The sequence below is a fragment of the Carcharhinus amblyrhynchos genome, chromosome 1 (genome assembly GCF_965287045.1).
Source record: "Carcharhinus amblyrhynchos chromosome 1, sCarAmb.v2.hapA, whole genome shotgun sequence".
In the NCBI taxonomy this organism is placed as follows: Eukaryota; Metazoa; Chordata; class Chondrichthyes; order Carcharhiniformes; family Carcharhinidae; genus Carcharhinus; species Carcharhinus amblyrhynchos.
Window position 1 is genome coordinate 117,309,259 of NC_137324.1, and position 18,628 is coordinate 117,327,886.

The 18,628-nt window shown below is 40.1% G+C and overlaps 1 protein-coding gene across 7 annotated transcripts in view; it reads right to left on the minus strand.

The window, feature by feature from the left end:
* ndst3 (N-deacetylase/N-sulfotransferase (heparan glucosaminyl) 3) overlaps positions 1–18,628 on the minus strand; it is a 765,674-nt gene that overhangs the window by 319,576 nt on the left and 427,470 nt on the right. For 5 of the 7 annotated variants that reach the window (XM_080191467.1, XM_080191492.1, XM_080191449.1 and 2 more), the window contains one exon: positions 4,878–5,000. The exons of the other annotated variants lie outside the window; for them this stretch is intronic. The gene's annotated coding sequence lies outside the window, so the exon portion shown is untranslated. The remainder of the gene's footprint in view (positions 1–4,877; positions 5,001–18,628) is intronic. 7 annotated transcript variants of the gene reach the window in all.

Genomic DNA, 18,628 nt, shown 5'->3' on the forward strand with positions numbered 1-18,628 from the left:
AGATAAAGGGGGCTTCAGAACTGGAACACCTGGCCAACCTAGAAGAAGTCTTGCAATGGTTTTCCAGGACAGGAGTCCAATTAAAGAGGGAGAAATGTGTTTTATAGGCAGCTAAAGTAACCTATTCATGTTACTGAGTAGATGGCAAGAGATTCCAGTAAAGTTAAGGCCATCAAAGAGGCATTAAACTCAAGGAACAACATGAAACTAAAATACTTCCTGGGGTTAGTCAATTATTATGGAAAATTTATCTCAAATTTGGCTTCCACACTGGCCCCCTTGCATGCTCTACTACGAAAATATCACAGACTGTCTGGGGAAGCTCCACAGGCAGAGGCTTTTTCTCAGGTCAAACGTCAGTTACGTCATCCGATTCGGCCCATAGAAGGAACTTGTTTTGACCGGTGACGCTTCCCTAAACAGGGTTGCTGCAGTGCTACCACATCACTGGAAAATTGGGGCAGAGAAGCCAACTCTAAGACACTTTGGATGCAGAGTAACAATATTCACAAATTGAGAAAATTTGGCATTTGTATTTGGTGTGAAGAATGGATTCATCTATGGGTGATGACTTTTAATAGTTACTGCCCATAATCCCTTATTGGACCTCCTTAAAGATGACAAAGCAATTCCTCAATTGCCTCTGCTCAGATACAGCGCTGAGCCTTGCCATTTGTCACCCCTATGAATAGATTCTGGACACTGCCCAGGATCCGGATAGCTAACAAGGATGTATTGAGTCACCTCCCATTGCCCACAAGCTTGGCTCCTTTACCAGTAGTGGAAGATACCGTGATGACCCAGAACGTTTTGGAGACTTTGCCAGTGTCAGCAAGGCAGATTAAAACCTGAACCCAAATGACTCAATCTTATCCAAAATTAGGCACATGAACCCAAACAGAGGAGGCTAAGGACATCCCTCCAAAGAAATCAAACCCTACCTCATTAAGAAATGTGAACTTAGTGTTGGAGATGGGATCATTCTTTGGGGGTCCTGACCCCAGGGCAATGTCCAATATTAACAGAACTACATAATGGCCACCTGGGAATATCAATAATGAAGATGCTGGCAAGATATTATGAGAGGCCTGGTCTCAATTCCAACATCACAGACTTGGTAAAGCAATGTGACGTGAGCCAGGAAAATCAAGAAATCCCACCCTCAGCCTCCCCACACCCACAGGAGTGGCCTGGCAGACCATGGATATGTGTGCACGTGGACTTTGCGGGTCCCTTTACGGATTCTATGTTTTTAATCATGGCGGACACACGGTCCAAGCTTTTGGGGGTGCATCACATGAGCTCCACAGCTACTTAAGCTATGATTAATACAGTTACCCATGAATTTCATTGAATATGAGCAGAGGCTCGCCCAATGGGAAGCAGCCAGTGGGGGTTTATAAGCCTGTAACTTTATCCGGACTGGAGTTGTAGGTCCTGAGGTGAAAACTACTTAACTGTAAGTCACTGGAGCAGCCTTCTCCTTCATTTCACAAGGGATGCTGGCGACACAAACTGGCGTGTAGCTGAATTACGACAGCGATAGAAACAGATGCAACATTGCCAGAAGTATGACTAGTGAAATCTCTGATTACTAAGTTACAACCATAAGCACTTGTCAACTGCTCATCAACTCTCATGGGAGGGAGAAATATTCTTAGAATAAATGCTATAATGATCACCTTTATTGCCTAATACCAATAATTTTCCTCATGCATTTCAGTAACTGGGATATCTCTTCTCGCTGTCAGCTTCTTGCGACTTTCCTCTCACTGGATTGCAAGGTAAACCAGGAGGAGTACTGATAGATTCTGCAGCCAGTGGCCCAGGGACAAATGAAGAAACAGGTCTGCAGAGTGGGATACAGGTAAAAGGTGGTCAGTAAGTCTGGTCTACTTCATAAAATTACCTTTGGGGTTCAGGAGGGGAAACTAACCAAAATGTATTTTCTTCAGGATGTTGAGCTGGCTGAGAGGTTAATGATAGGGTCACTTGGAGATGGTTTGGGGAAAGGGCAAGTTTGATGATCCAAATGACTTTCCGTTTTCATTTACTATTTTCTAGAAGACAGGTGGAATTTTATGGCCCCTTCCCACCAGCAGAACATTCCGGCTCTGCTGAAGCCAATGGAGTTTTGAACACCTCAAAATGTTTTCCAGCTCCCACACCCCCCTCACAATGAGGCAGTAAAATTCCAACGAAGTTAATTCTTGTGCATTGAGGCACATAAGTGCTTCATTTGAGTTGTCATGCAGTCAGCGCATTGGCTGCTGCGTTTGGCTACATTACACCATGTGACTAGACTTCAATTAGTACTCCGTTGGCAAGCAAAGTGCTTCGGGACATTCTGGGGTTTTGAAAGAAGCTACATAAAACGTAAGTTTATTTGTTTCTTCCTTCATCTACATGTACGTGAGAGGGCACTAAATTACATTAGGCAATGAGCAATGCAAAATTTCTTCTTCAAGGCTTCATGCTTACTGAGGTGGTATGAGGGTGTGAAGGTGAGTGGGGTGGGGTGGTGCCAAAGGTTGAGCCACTTCCACCTCACTTGCTGTAAAATTACTGCAATGGAACAAGAACAGTTTCCAAAGAAACACAGTTAATGACTGAGCATCCACAGCCCTGGAAGGTGGAAAATTCCAAATGTTCACAATCCTGAGTGAAGAAATGTTTTTTTTAATTCATTGATGTGGGCATTAACAAGTGGTTTGCGAGGCCATTTCAGAGTCAACCATATTGCAGTGGATCTGGAGTCAGACCAGGGAAGAACATTAGTGAACCAGATATGTTTTTACACTAATCAGCAATGGTTTCATGATCCTCATTAGACCTTTAATCCCAGATTATTATTGAATTCAAATTTCATCATCTGCCATGGGGATTTGAACCTGGGCCTACCCAAAGCATTACCTGGGTCTCTGGATTACTAGTCCAGTGACAACACCACTACACCACCACCTGTCCCCACCTCATGGCTAAATATTCAATCCCTTATCCTGACACTATGCCCCTTTAGCTCGAGACTCCTGAGGCCAGAGAAACATCCTCCATCTCATTCATGAAGCTTGCTCAGAAATTTCTTTATTTCAATGAAATCACCTCTCATTCTTCTGAGCGCTAGACAGTGTAACCCCAGAATCATCAATCTCTCATGAGTTAGAACAACCTCACCCCATGAATCAATTTGGTGAACCTTTGCTGTACCCTCTCTGAGACAAGTGTAACATTCCTTACGATATGGAAACCAAAACGATAAATTGCACACCAGATGTAGGCTGGAATCTTGTTACAGCAGAACTATCACGTGATGGCCAACCAATTAGCTATGGATAGTTGAGGGGGCTGACTAATTCTGTAGTTGGGCAAACAGGAAGTCACCAACCCCACAATTACCTTGTGGCGGCCAGGGCCTGAATGTCATATTTAAATGGTACCAGATAGGCATCCACTCCCTACAAGCCAGGAACATCATTCTGAGAAGAGGTTTTTGACCTTTAACTGTTGCCATCCAGTCTCCATCTGCTACATTTGGATCCCTAGAGCTGCAAGCCATCACCTTACACTCACTTTGACTTTCCCTCCATCACCCAATACTTGCTTTCTGTGACATTCTGTGACATTGGCACGGTGGCACAGTGATTAGCACAGTTATCTCATTGCTCCAGGGACCTGGGTTAAATTCTGGCTTTGGGTGATTGTGAAGTTTGTACATTCTCCCCCTGTCTGCGTGGGTTTCCTCGGGTGCTCTGGTTTCCTCCCACAGTCCATAGATGTGCAGGTTAGGTGGATTGGCAATGCTAAACTGACCCTTAGTGTCCCAAGATCTGTAGGAAAATTGTGGGGTTACAGGAATAGGGCGGGGGAGAGGACTTGTGTAAAATACTCTGTCAGAGAGTCAGTGCAGATTCAATGGGCTTAATGGCCTTTTCTGCACGATAGGAATTCTATGACTCTCTGATCATTGGTCAACTGTCTATCAAACTAGAACTATCCCTCCATCATCATCAAGCATCCCCCTACCTGACTGGACCTGCCCCCACCACCCTGGACCTGCCACTTCTAACATTTCCAAATCAGATGAAAGGTCATTGACTGGAAATGTTGGGCAGAATTTTCACCATCCAGGTGGACAGCATGAGTCAGGAAGTTTCCCAATTAAGTGACCCAGCTCAAGTAAGAGTGCCCTAAATGGTGGTATGTGAAGAATGCAATTGGGTGCAGGATGCAGAACAAGAGTGACACAAAGGTTGCCAAGTTGCAATGTGGGCTATGTAAAAGGCCCACCTTAATCTCTGGGATGTTGTCCCAGTTGTTTTGTTAAATATTAGGCTCTTTAGTCGTTACCCTTCTCACCCCACACCAACTCATACCAATCCATGTCCCTACCCAACCGCAATGGTCTCTCATACACTTCATGCCAATTGATAGAAGTTCCAAGTCCTATCAGTCACTACATACCCTATGCAGAATCAATAAGCCATATAGTAACAATATAATGTGTATAAATACAAATAGGTTAGTTTGTCCTTCCACGCAAATCACAGAAAGTTAACTTGCAGATATGGTAAGCAATTACAAAGACAAATGGTATGTTGGTCTTTATGGGAAGGGGTTTGAAATATAGGAGTAAGGAAGTCTTGCTGTGCTGCATAGGGCTTTGCAATGAACACAGGTGGAATCTATTGAAGCTCAAAGGAGCAGGAAATAAGGCAGAGAGGGAACTTAATTGAACAGCGGGCAAAATGTCAGCTTCCCAATGGTGGGGTGAAAGCTGGGAAGTAAGTTGATGGTGGATTAAAGGCAAATCAGCAGGAACCAATTTTAAATTATTAGCATACTTATTACAGCATATGGTTAGGAGATTAAAAATGTACCTTTACAATTCAGCAAGTTAGAAACATGTGTCTTCAGATTCAGGTTCCGGCCCCCCTTATGCGACAGCAACACACACTCACTTCTGGACTACCCACCTGGTGTGCCCGCACACCTGTTGTCTTCTGCAGGTAAAATTGAATCAGGGTGAGATGAGGCACTTATTGGCACGATGACTTCATGGGAGACAGGTTGGGGGAGGGTGGGTCAACAGGAGGCAGGCTAAATGGTGTGAGCTAGAGGCTAGTATTTAACAAAGCAATAGTCACATGCTGTATATATAAGAGGCCCTACTTCAAACCCGCAGTGGGGGGTGACTATAAAATTCCACCCCTATTCTTTATTTTCTGTCGATTAACTAACCTCAATTTATGCAAGTGCATGACTCACAATTGCATGAGCCCTATTTTTGCACACAATAACATGCTTCAACATAAAGCTTTGGAAGCAAGTGCCACAGGTTAACTTAAAAACATTTTATAAAGATTATTGTTCTTCAAATTTTAACAGCTTATGACTACTCCAATCTTCTGACTTCTCTTATGCACTTAGTTTGAAATCACCAGATCAACAGCGTGTTGTTGATTTGCTGTTGTATGCACTCTTGTGGCCTTCCTGTCACCCGGCCAACCTGTAATCATTGTCATTTGGTCACAGCATGCGAATTCTAGACCTTTTATTTTGCTGGAGCTACATTTAAATGAATCATTAAACATACCCCGCCATGTGTTATAACAAATGCTCTTATACTTGAGGCAATGTCTGTACTAACATTCAATGAATTGAAATGAAAAGTTTGCAATGCAGCAGGTACGGAATATTAGCAGCATGATTTTACTGGTGTCATCGCTGTGCAAACTACCAAGCAGTATGTCCCATGAACTGAGATCACCTAAACATTCTCCAATCTAAGTAGTGGTATTGCATTAAAAAAACGCAAAACTCCATTTTCTGTCTTAGATGTCATAGTCATAAAGCTAAGTCTTACTTTGTGATTTACCATTAAAACAATGTGCCCAGTAGGTGCAGACGAGTAAGAGGCCTAAGCATTAAAATCATAGCAAACGGTATTTATAACATAAAATACAAAGTCCAATGTAAACACTTGTTTTTCACAATGGAAGTTGAGTAAGCAGACTGCAGACTTACAAATTACCTGAAATATACCTGGAAGATATCTGCAATGTCAGCTTGGTTCCTAATATACTAACATGGGGAGTTTGCGCAAGAACAATTTTCAAAAGCTTTTTCACGGCACAGCTTCATCATATTAAGGGTGTATACCAAAATCTTCATGAGTACTTTCCCCACAATATCCCGGCGAGTGAATCTAAATATCAGGAGACCCACATTCAGAACAATGCGATTCAAGAAAAAAGATCGAGCAAATGGTTTTCACTGTCAAAATGGGACCTCTTCTTTAAAGCAAAACTGAACGCTTGCTGTGTATGTAATTAATAACCTGTCAATAAAATTATTGGGACACATAGCTTTTGAGCTTAAGATTTCTGTGAATGTGATTTCCTCAATAGTCATTAAGTACAGGAAATCATTTTTCCATTTGTTTCAGTCTGGAACTTCATCCATGGTTTCAAAATATTCGAGAGAACAGCTGTGATCAAGAGCTTAACTCTCTTGCATTGAACGTGAACAGAACTTACTTTCAAGAAGACATAGGCAACAGCATATTAAGTGGTGAGAATTCTGCAAAGATGATTCACTATTTGTCAAACCAAAGTGGGGGAGGAAATATGAAACTTACCAGTTAACAACATCCAATTGTAAAAAGGTCACTTTACAATGACTGATTCCTTGACTATGAACTTCATTCATCAAAAGCTGTTTCGATGAAAAGCCTATGTCCTCATTCAGTCAAATCTCCGCATCCAAAGATTCTGTTGCTTACAGACAGTCCAAATGATACAGAATATCTGTTATTCTCTTTTCAACCCTTGATTTAGTTAATTTGAATAATCACAACTTATCTCTACTTGTAATAATACTTTTCCCTGCCAAAGAGAGAGTAGAAATCTGTAAAAATTTCCTTCAAGCGCAGAGTGAAAGTGGAAGTGGCATTAAAAGAACTTTCACGTCTCCAAAAATGTTGTGTTTTTACATCCTGTCATGCAAGGTGCTGCATGACATAGTGGAGTGCAGTATCACAAAAGCAAGCAGGCAACTAAAGTGTGCATTTTATATTTCCTGCACTGAAGAACTACTTAGAATGAACTAAATTTATTACCAGCGTAAGTGCTGAGAAATTTCAGTCAATCTAAAACACCAGTTTCCGACTAATGTATCAAATGAATTGTGTTGTCTGTGCGGAGTCTGCACATTCTCGCGTCTGCATGGGTTTCCTCCAGGTACTCAGGTTTCCCCTACAGTCCAAAAGAGGTGCTGGTTAGGTGCATTGGCCATGCTAAATTCTCTCTCAGGTGTACCCGAACAGGAATGTGGCGACGAGGGGATTTTCACATTAACTTTAAAATTAATTTTCCCTCACCTGTTTCAAAAGTAACAATTATCTTTGGCATCTCAAAGATAGGAAATTAAATCTCGAGCTCTTTTCATGGTTTATGTTCAGCTAATGGCTAGGGTATTAACAACAAACTAATATGTGTAGAAAAGTGTGAAGTTGAGTAAGGCACTAAATGAGGCAGATAGTGCCAGCAGAGCTGTAATAGTGCTTAGTTCACAATCTATTGCTTGCAAATCACAGGCTCAGGTTGAGCTGACACGCAGATCTTCTATCTTTAATTGTGGTAAGTGCTAGATCTAGCTGCCAAATTATGATGATAGGATATTCCACATGGGTGTCAGTGATTTGCTGCTCATATCCATCTTGCCTGCCCTGCAATAAGCAACCTTCCTTTACTGGGAATACTGCATCGTCTCTGTGGCAATACAGGCCTGTATCTTGGAACAAACTGTAGTCTTAGCCCAATAAATAGCCATTATCGTCAAAGAAGAAATAATGGCTTTTATGATGCCCCTAAATAGCTATACAGCCAATTAAATAATTTTGAATTAGTCACTTTTGTCGTGTATGAAATACAGCAGCTAATTTAGATGCAAGGTCCCACGTACAACGAGCAGATAATCTGTTTTAGTTAAACGTAATGCTGGTCAAAATCAAAGGGACTTCATTGCACCTCTTCAAAATAGTGGCATGAAGTGGGCAGAAGAAGCCATAGATCCAGATTTGGGTTCCTGGGTCAGGTGCACCCTTGCTCTGTGAACCTGAACTTTAAAAATGCCTACCAGCAGCTGAGTTTCATACTGTGGGTGGGTGAGATTGGCTCTAAAACCACAAGAATGAATGCAGAGGCTGCTGAATACAAAGGCAGGCTGAACTAAAGGCCTGATGGCACTGTGGTTAGCACTGCTGCCTCACAGCACCGATCACCCAGGTTCAATTCCAAACTTGGCTCACTGGCTGTGTGGAGTTTGCAAGTTCACCACCCTCCCCATCTGCATGGGTTTCCTCTCAGTGTTCTGGCTTCCTCCCACAGTCCAAAGATGTGCAGGTTAGGTGGATTGACCATGCTAAATTGCTCCCCAAGATGTGTTAGTTAGGGGGATTAGTGCGATAATTGTGTAGAGCTGTGGGCATAGGGCAGGGGTGGACCTGTGTAAGATTCTCTGTTGGAGAGTCAGCGCAGACCGATGGGGCTGAATGGCCTCATTCTACATTGAATCATACAGTAGAATCCCTACAATGATAAGGCCTGTCTCTATGCTTTGGCACTTTACATTATTAAAAAAAAAGTTTCTCCACCTCTTCACCCCCACACATACATGTTAAACTATGCCAAGGCATGCCCCCATCCACCCCAATAGACCCTCATACCACTTACGTAAACCCATGCCCTTCTACATGCCCCATGGCCCCTCATTCTGCTTATGCCCCCCAGATCCCCATGGCCATTTATATCCCCCTATACCAACTTAGTGGCACTGCATGTTCTACCATCCTGTGTTGTTATCTCCTTCTTGCCAACCTACCAAGTCTTTTGACAGTTCCTTGACAGCTCAACGGTTCTTAACATACGTCGGAAATCCTGTTGTGTCCACAGTATTCTGATCACAATACTATTTGCAGCATCTACCCAATTAATTATACACTGACAGTAGAAGCAAAACAGAGTACAATGTTGGAGAATTATCTTCTTATATTACGCGTACCTGAAATTAGGCGTAGGTTATTCAAGCATTATCTGCTATTCAATGTGTCCTGACATGAGCCATTCCAGAGATAAAGATAGGTTGAAGTTATTCGGGTCTTTCAGGAAAACAGGAGCAGATTCACTACCATGACAAATGTGTTGCAACAGTAGTAGGGTTCTGGAACTGTTATCAGAAATGCTTAATAAGAAACCAAATAAAAAATCTGAAGGCTTAGAACTATGGTCAGGTATATACTGAGGGATGGGTTTTCACCACCAAGCTTGAGTTAGGAAGTTGCCCAACTTGGCAGCCCTGTCTCAATTTTCAAGGCCCCATTGAATACAAATTTCATTCTGGGAAGGCAGGGTAGGGTCAAGTCAGGCTGGCCATGCGGGCCAGCAGATTTTAAAGGAGCCTCTGAGGTGGGCAGGTGCCAAGGCGAGCCCACGTTGGTTCTCTGGGCTTTGTCCTAATAGTTTTAGAAACTGCTAGGCTCTCTGATCCTCACCTGTCTCCTCATGGTCCCTCCACATGAACTCATACCTCCTCCATACACTCTATGGTCCTCATAAGATAATGCCAATTCCATCACCACTCACCCAGTATCTAAAATAAGCAAATCTCAGAGGGCACATGCTGATGAAAAGAGACTTCTAATAATTTAATAGAGTTCCAGCTCATACACATTTGATACTGAAAAACCTCATATCCATGAAACCCATTTGAAGCTTTTAAATATAAAGTGGTTAACATTTTATAATAAGCAAACTTCGATTCAAACCTCATGTCAAAGGCAATTAATACTTTGCTAACTTTTTTAAACTATTTGTCAAACTATGAAGTCAGAGTATCTTGTTGAGATAATTGTAGATTTTGAAACTCAGTATTTATAACATAGCAATAGCCCTTGGGGAAATGTCAACAAAGAACTCTAGTGAAAATGCATGGTCAGGTAGTAACATATTTCTAAGCCATACCAGATGGCCTATGAATCAAAGCAGTCCAGGAGAGTTTTTTTTAAAAAATACTACTGAAAGCATCAAAATAGTTTGAACTTAGTATGAATGGTTTTATTGACTTTGAGTGAGATTTTCCAGCTGTTATGACCAACGGGATCTTCCTGTCTTGCCGATAGTGACCATTTGCTGCCGATTCCCCAGCGGTGGAGAGTAGAAACAACAGGAAAACCTGTCAACAGTGATAGGACCACAGATCCCTCTGCTGGTCAATGGTGAGCCACCTCCACTGCCACAAAATTTGTTGTGGAGGACATGAAAAATCCCACCCAATGAGTTTGCCTCCTGTATGAATCACACCTTTCCCCCAGCAAAAATTGGACCGTTGGAAATAAGAGTGGAACTTCAATAAACGAGCTCTGCCCTCTATTTTTAAAGGTCCACTGAGTCTTTCCAATTCCACAAATATTTAGATTCTATACACACAATAGTGTAAGAGATGCTCTTGTTATTCATAATCTTCTTATTATGTGTATATATATTGTGCATATTGTCAAGATCATTTTATCAGCAGCATTCTCCGTGTTGATGGTTTGTTACTGCTGGATTCAGATTTTTCAATTTAATTTCATATTTGTGAAATTACTACACTTATGTGCTGTCTTATTTTTGGATCACTTTCAAAGTTAAGAATTTCCATTCCAAATTGAAAGCCTTGGATAAAATACACTAATGAAGAGATATTTATCAAATTGCTGATAGTGACATTTAACAAACTTCTTAACCACTAGCATGCATCTATTAACTACCATTCAAAAATAAACTACTCATCAGCTTATGGTGTTCATTGAATGATAATAGTCAGGACACAATCTTTAAACTACCCCATTAATTATGATATTAACTGAATAAAAATAAGTAATCTCAATTGATGACACCCACAATATACCAAAATTGATGGAACATAATTGCAGATTAAAAGTCTGCAGTATTAAATGTGCAAAACAAATGTAAATTGCTGATTTTGAACTGATTTAAAGACTGCTCTAACTCTTTGTTGTCAGAGATAAAAAAAAGGTGTAATACTGCATTGGAGTAGGAGACCTTACAAAGCACACTATACAATATTTTATTCCCACGTTAAAAAATAAGTGATGGAACAGTAATTATATTCATGGTTTAAAGAAAATCATTTAAAGTTAATTGCATGTTCTGACAAAAACCTCATGGCTGAAACCAATTCCCAATCTTAGAAAATGCTGTTCAGAGATGTTATAAACCTTTATTATAATCCTTTGTTATAAGGACTATATAAATACAAAATCATATTTTCCTTCTGCAGTGACCAAAGGCAAAGTTCTGGTGATAATAGTGAAACTTAAAACGATTTGCATCTTGACAGCAATTATAAGTATTCCATGAATTAGTACAGAACAAATTACCAACTGTATTCTTAAGCGATTTCCCTGACTTGATAAAGTTTCAGTATCAGAGAAGTACTCGAGCGTCAAGTGATCAATCTCTGTCTGAGTTTTGGTGATGATTATATATCAAAAAAAACTGAGTGTATCTGAAATCTTCATCAACTTATACAACATGTTCACTTCTGACATTAAGTGACGTACAGAGTTTAAATCCTACGGACTAATTTTAGCTTTTTAGGAGGGAGATTGGCTAAGGTGTAAAACAAGATGCTGATTCATTCTCACTTGTTTTTTTTTGCCTGGTCCTAAGTAGTAAAATTGCCTTCAAGTGAAATCAAACAACTGAAGGGGTAATTAGATTGCTTAGATGCAGTAAATCTTGATAAATGAAATGATTTGGGCACACACTATCAGCCCAATTTTTACTTTTGTGCACATGGACAGCTATTGAGTGGAGTTAAAATCACACCTGCATCTCTCCACTTAAATATTAGTGATTATATTTTCAAAAACTGAATGCTCAAATCTTCATCAATTTTGACGCAATATTTAGCTTCCATTTCGCAAAAGGAAATCTTTGGAATTCATCAGATTTTTCTCTGTTCAACTGGAGAATGGACAGGGGGTTTCATTTAGGCAAAAGTTTTGACCTGATCGATATTCAAATATCCATTGACCCAAATTGGTCAATTCATTATTCCTGGTGCTTCATTAGTCAAAGTGGTTTATTCATTCAGATGATTCAGTAAACCCCCTCCAGGTAAATCATAAACCCCAGATAAATCATTAACTCCCAAAAGAATTATTCACCCCAGGTAAATCATTAACACGCGAGTAAATCATTAATCTCAGATGAATAATTAACCACCCAGCAAATCATTAAACCCAAATGTACCATTAACTGCCTGCACGGCCCCTCCCACCGCCTCTCCCCCCCCACCCCCGCAACATGGATCATCATTAGCTTCTGATCAATGATTAACTGCCCCAGTGCAAATTAACATCCCAGATAAACCATTAACCTCAAGGTGAATCATTAACCCCTTCCAAGTGAATATTTAACTTCCCAAGAGAATTATAAACCCTCCAAGTGAATCAATGATTCTCCCCTCTCCCTGGTGAATCATTAACTCCCCCTGCACACCCCGCCCCCATTGAAGCATTAACAACATCCCACCACTCCCTGGTAAATCATTAACACCACCCCCCCTCCCCCCAGGGGAATTATTAAACCTACCCGTGTAAATCATTAACCCCTTATTCGACCCAATAACACCACCCTCCACTGCCCCCAGTAAATCATTACCACATCCACCCTTTTCCTCCAGTGACTCACTGACCTCCGAGTGCATCATTTACCACAGATCACTATCTAAGCCCTGGTGCATATCACACCAAAGGCCAATATCGAACTGCTGCCTCCACCCATCTTGCTCAGATGAATCATTGACCACAAGTGAATCATTAAGACCTCCCCCACCCCACCTCAAATGAATCATCAATCCCCCAGGTCAATCACTGTTCCCAGGCAATTAGTTAACACCATGAGATTAGGTGCCCCAGCTGACTGACTGACTCCCAGTAGATTCATGCAGCCAAGTAGAAAGCCCAGATGCTTTATTATACAAAGGTGATTATTTACCAAGTGAAACAATGTAGGTAAACAAAAACCTTTGAGAACACATCATGTATCTGCTTAAATTTTGGTGGTGATTATATTTCAATAAACTAGTAAGGTAAAAGCTTAATAAGAGAACTATTTAAAAATAAGAAAATCCTGGATAAAGCAGGTCCGGCAGAATCTGCACAGAGAGAGAAACAGTTAACATTTCAAATCCATATGATTCTTCTTCAGATCTGAACAGGGGTAGATGTTACCAGCAATGTGAACTCCAGCATGATGCCACTATGAAACAAATATTTTCCTCTATCCCTGTCAGCATTCTGCAGAGACCACTCCTTCTGTGACACCCTGGTCCACTCCTCCATCACCCCCAACTATTCACCCTCTTCCCATGGCACATTCCCATGCAATCACAGTAGGTACAATGCCTGCCACTCCACCTCTTTCCTTCTCATTGTCCAAACATTCTTCAGATGGAGCAGCATTTCACTTGCACTACCAACAATTTGGTCTATTGTATTTGCTGCTCCCAATGTGGTTTCCTCTACACTGGGGTGATTGAACGTAGACTGGGTGACTGCTTTGTGGAACATCTTTGCTCAGCCCACAAACATAACCACAACCTGCTGGTTGCTTGCCATTTCAACTCAGTATCTTCCTATCATGCCCACAGGTCCTTGGCCTGTTGTAATGCTCCAGTGAAGCCCAATTCAAACTGGAGGAATAACAACTCATCTTCCAATTACACATGTTACAGCCTTCTGTGCTCAATATTGAGTTCAGCAACTTTAAACTGTGAACTTTCTCCTCCATCTTGACCTCCTTTTTTGTTCCAATGCAACTCCTCATATCTCCCCAGGGTCATTTATCACCAACTCTTTAGTTTTACTTTCATTAAGCATTGATTTTTATTCTCCTATTAACACATTCTGTTATTTTACCTTTATGCCACTATCAGTATGTTTTTTAGTCTTTAATGCTACCCTTTGTCTTGTGCCCATGACATTTTTGTCAATCTCTTAGTTATCACTTATCCCTGACCTTCTATTCTGCTCTACGTTCTCCAACACCACCACCCCCTCTGTTTGATACATAAGTCCATCATATTTCTACACCTCTTCAGCTTTAACGAAGAGTCATATGAACTCAAAATGTGAACTCTGCTCCTCTCTCCAAAGATGCTGCTTGACAAACTGGGCATGTAACTTGCCATTGTCCATGAGGGACCATAGGTCTCCCCCTCTGTTAGAGAGGGCGACAAGTGGTTATGTAGCTTAAGAGGTACCAGCATACGTCAAGTGTGAGGCAAAGTAAGTCACAGCCTACCACAACTGATACTAATTGAACCCACATTATTGGCATTTGTCTGCACTACATTCTGGCCATCTGAAGTAACTGAATCCTACTCATATTAACTGAGTGTAATTTAAATCAGTATGAACCTATGTAAAATTTCAGCCTTAAGATTTTTTTAACCTAAATGAATCATTATGCCATTGAAAATAAACAATAGTAGCCATCAAATCTACTTCATCGGATTCTAATGAATCCATTGATTTCCCCATGGTATCAGGGTTCAGGTTGAATCTGCCATTTTTGATTTGTAGATTATTACATGCCCTGCTTTAATGCCTACTCTCTTTGATGCTTTTGTACTTAGTATCTGTGGCTGTTCTTTAAGCTTACATCGTTTATTAAGGTGTTATCTTATTGCAACTAGAGAATCAAAAGAAAATTGTTCTTAAAATGACAGGAAAGTTAGGTGAGATATAATAGAATTATTTATGGATTCTCAGAATTCCCCATTGAAAATGTTTGATGCACTCTTGTATTTCCAAACTGTCCCTCATGGAGTTAGTGCAGATAACACCAACTTAAAATTATTTAAATTATCATTATTAATATATTAGTCTGCTTCAGAGTGAACTGTAAAATGTTCACAAGAACGTTTCCTTCTTAAGAAGCTATTTAGGTTGGCAGGTGGGGAGTTACCCTGACTTACTGAAGTGCAGAAAAAAAATATGAAGCTCTTCATAAAAGTTTAAGGAGGATCATGTTGGCGATAAACTATAAGAACATAAGAATTGCTGAGATTGTTTCATGGAAAAGGTAAGATTATAGGCAGTGTTCAGTGTCAAAATAATTGACACATTGTCATAGAATTGACAACTATCATGTCAACGATTCAAAACTTTAAAAAATATTTTTAACTGCATATTTTGATTTTATGATATAAAATCTAAACACAACAAAATGTTATCTTCATCTGAATCATTTGCTATAACTTCCAATTCCTTACAGATATGGTGCAAAGTTATTAGCATTAATATTTCCAGCTTTCAGATTAATTCAGAAATCATTGAGAGAAACAAATCTCTGATAATTTAATTCATTGTTACATATGCCTTCTTCAATCTACAAAGCAAATAATCTTTGTTTTTTTAACCTGTCTTCAACAGTTCCATTCTGAAAGAACTTAAGGCTGCAATTCCACAGGTGCCACCAACACATTTGCGTAAGTATTTTCCATGTATGCATCCTGTTAAAGGCTAGATCAGAAACTCTAAAGTATGTTATGGAGTTAGCCTAGACCACAACTTTATTTGATTTTGGCATTAGAGCGAGCATAAGGTTTTTCACTTCAGATGATTCTATTGACCCACTAGGTAGTTTTTACTAAAACAAACTTTATTAAAGGACACAGTTCGAATATAGCCAAAAGAATTAACTTAACTTTTACCAATTAAAATACTTAATCGTGGAAAAGTGTATTTCTTAACAGCTACCTATTGCTATAGTTCCAATTTAAGCAATATCCCCATAGGCATAAATTCTTCTTCGGAACCAATTAGCAGATGTTAGATTTCTAGTCTCTTAACTACTCTGGACAGATACAGAAAGACATCAGCCCTCTGACTCCCATGCAACAGTTGCCAGAGAAAGATCTACCTTCAAGCAGCAGAACTTCAGAGAAAGAGACCTATTTTCTGGCAGATCCCAGTCTCCAATCTCCACAGACTCAGAGCTATACCTTCTCTCTACATCTTCCAGATAGCAACTGGGCTTGTTTTCTCTCTGCAAGCCCAGTCACATGACTTTTCCTGTCAAAATCCAAATCAAGCTCAACTCTGAAAAACCCCAGAGAAAACATTAAAATAGCAACCCTGCATTAATCCAGATTAAAACAAACATTTTAGCAATTCTGCTGTTGTAACAACATGGGCTGCTGGGTACAGACAGAGCAGCACTGATAAAAAAAAACAAACTGCTGAAACAAAGCCTGCACAAAAATAATGACACAAATATATTTCTTAAAGGTGCAGAATTGTCAATGTTGTGCATCAACCTAATCATTAGGGGCATCTCGGCTGAGCCGAACTTGCCCTCAATACATGCTTCATCCACGCACTTTCCATCGCAGGCCATTAACTAATAATGCCCACTAGTGACAATTAAAGCTTAATTCAATGCTGACTAGTTCTGAAACATTTCCTACATCTTCCAAAACCAAGGATATGTATTTCAGAATGAACCATGAATCAAACCTGAGATATTCCTGACTTGTCTGGCTCAATAATACACATTTATAAAGTCAGAAGGGCGCTTCATTAAACACACCAACAATATTGTACATTATTGCTTAACATATAGTGGTTTCTAATTTGGATATTATCTCCACCTATGAATTGACAGGTGGGCTTTCCTGTCCCTTTATTAAAGTTTGAACAGGATTCAGCAGAGAATACTGGGGAGCCAGAAAGCCAATTAGCTAGAAAAAAATGGGCTAGCTGGTAAGGCGTCAAGATAATTTTACTTTGATAGGCAACATGGTAATCAGATATAGGAAGTGACATCATTAAAGTCTAGAGGGCACATACATGGAAATATTAAACAGGAAAGTTACAATTATTTCCACCTCCTCTAGTTTTGTTGCTATTTAGCCAAACAGTTAACACAAATGCCAAATGTTCTGGCTTGCTGACAAATGTCAATGAGAAAACAGAATTTCAACCATGCTTCCACTATTCATTACAATATATTTACTTTGTCATTTAAATATACTGGCCCATTTCCTTCTCCCTTACTCAGGCATGATTGAAAAGCAGATTAGCATTCATTTGATATTTTATTTTCATTAAAATGAAATGAATGAAAAATCAATTTGCCGTTGCATCCAGTGGTGGTGTTAAAGATGTAATGTCCCTTTTCAGTGGTGCTGTTGTCAATCATTTTCATTAATAGTTTCTCAAAGCTCTTTAAACTCAAGTTGATTTTGCACTGGACTTGTCGATAAATAGATCTCTCCAATAAATTTTAATAACTTTGAGAATTTCTTTTACAAATTATTAAGGCAAAACCATTATAGAAGTTTAAAGAAGTGCCTTTTTAATAGACTGAACAGCTTGGAAATTGGATATGGCTCTCAGAACACAGGAGAGACATTTCCAATTTAATTCAATGCCAATGTGGCACTCTTCTGGCTTGTTGCTCTCTGCTCCTGAATTATACAAGAACAACTCAGCACAAACAGTGAAACCTCAGGCAGCACGGCAGCACAGCGGTTAGCACTACTGCCTCACAGCGCCAGGGACACAGGTTCGATTCCCAGCTCAGGTCACTATCTGTATGGTGTTTGCACATTCTCCCCACGTCTGCGTGGATTTCCTTTGGGTGCTCCAGTTTCCTCCTACAGTCCAAAGATGTGCAGGTTAGGTGGATTGGGCATGATAAATTGCCACTTATATCAGGAAGACTAACTAGGGTAAATGCATGGAGTTATGGAGATAGGGCCCGGGTGGGAATGTGGTTGGTGTAGGCTTGATGGGCTAAATGGCCTCCTTCTGCACTGTAGGATTCTGTGAATTCAAGGAAACAGTCAAGGTCCCAGCTTTTGCTGTGTAAATATAACCAGGTTGGACTTGGAAGAGAATTGAATGGATTGATGATCTGCCAATCCTGCCAGCACCTGACTTCATTTACAGGGTTTCTACATTGGACCCACAGCATCCACAGGAATATTACAATGGGATATAAATTACATATTAATATAGCTTTCCAGATTTTCAATGCACCAGTCTTCAGGAGTGATTAATTTTATAGTGAGTTAAGAAGTATGAAAAAGTATTAAAAATTATTCATTGTTTCCTACTTCACTAAATAAAAAATCCTTTCTGTATAGCTCTATATTAGTATCAATCATACAGATCATTTAAAATATCAATAGCTGAAACTGCAAGCACTCGAACCCTCTTTCTTATGTTAAAAAAAATTAAACAATTCGCTGAATAGTTCAGAGTAATAAGACCAGTCAATCAAGCAATGTTTTTTCTGGCATGCAGCTGTTTCAACAGCCTAATCAATGCTTAGGTTCTTATCAAGCCTCATTATGTATTCTTGGCTGAGAGCCCAAATACCTATTCAACTGTTGAAACAGCCCACCTCGATTCTTGGAAGCTCCTGTGGCTGCCTCCATATCCATTTGAACTTTGGGGCGTGTAAAATGATGGGCGATAAGCCTAACTCCCTTTCACCCTCCCTCACCCCACCCAACCTGACATCTCCCCATGACGACCAGCTCCGGC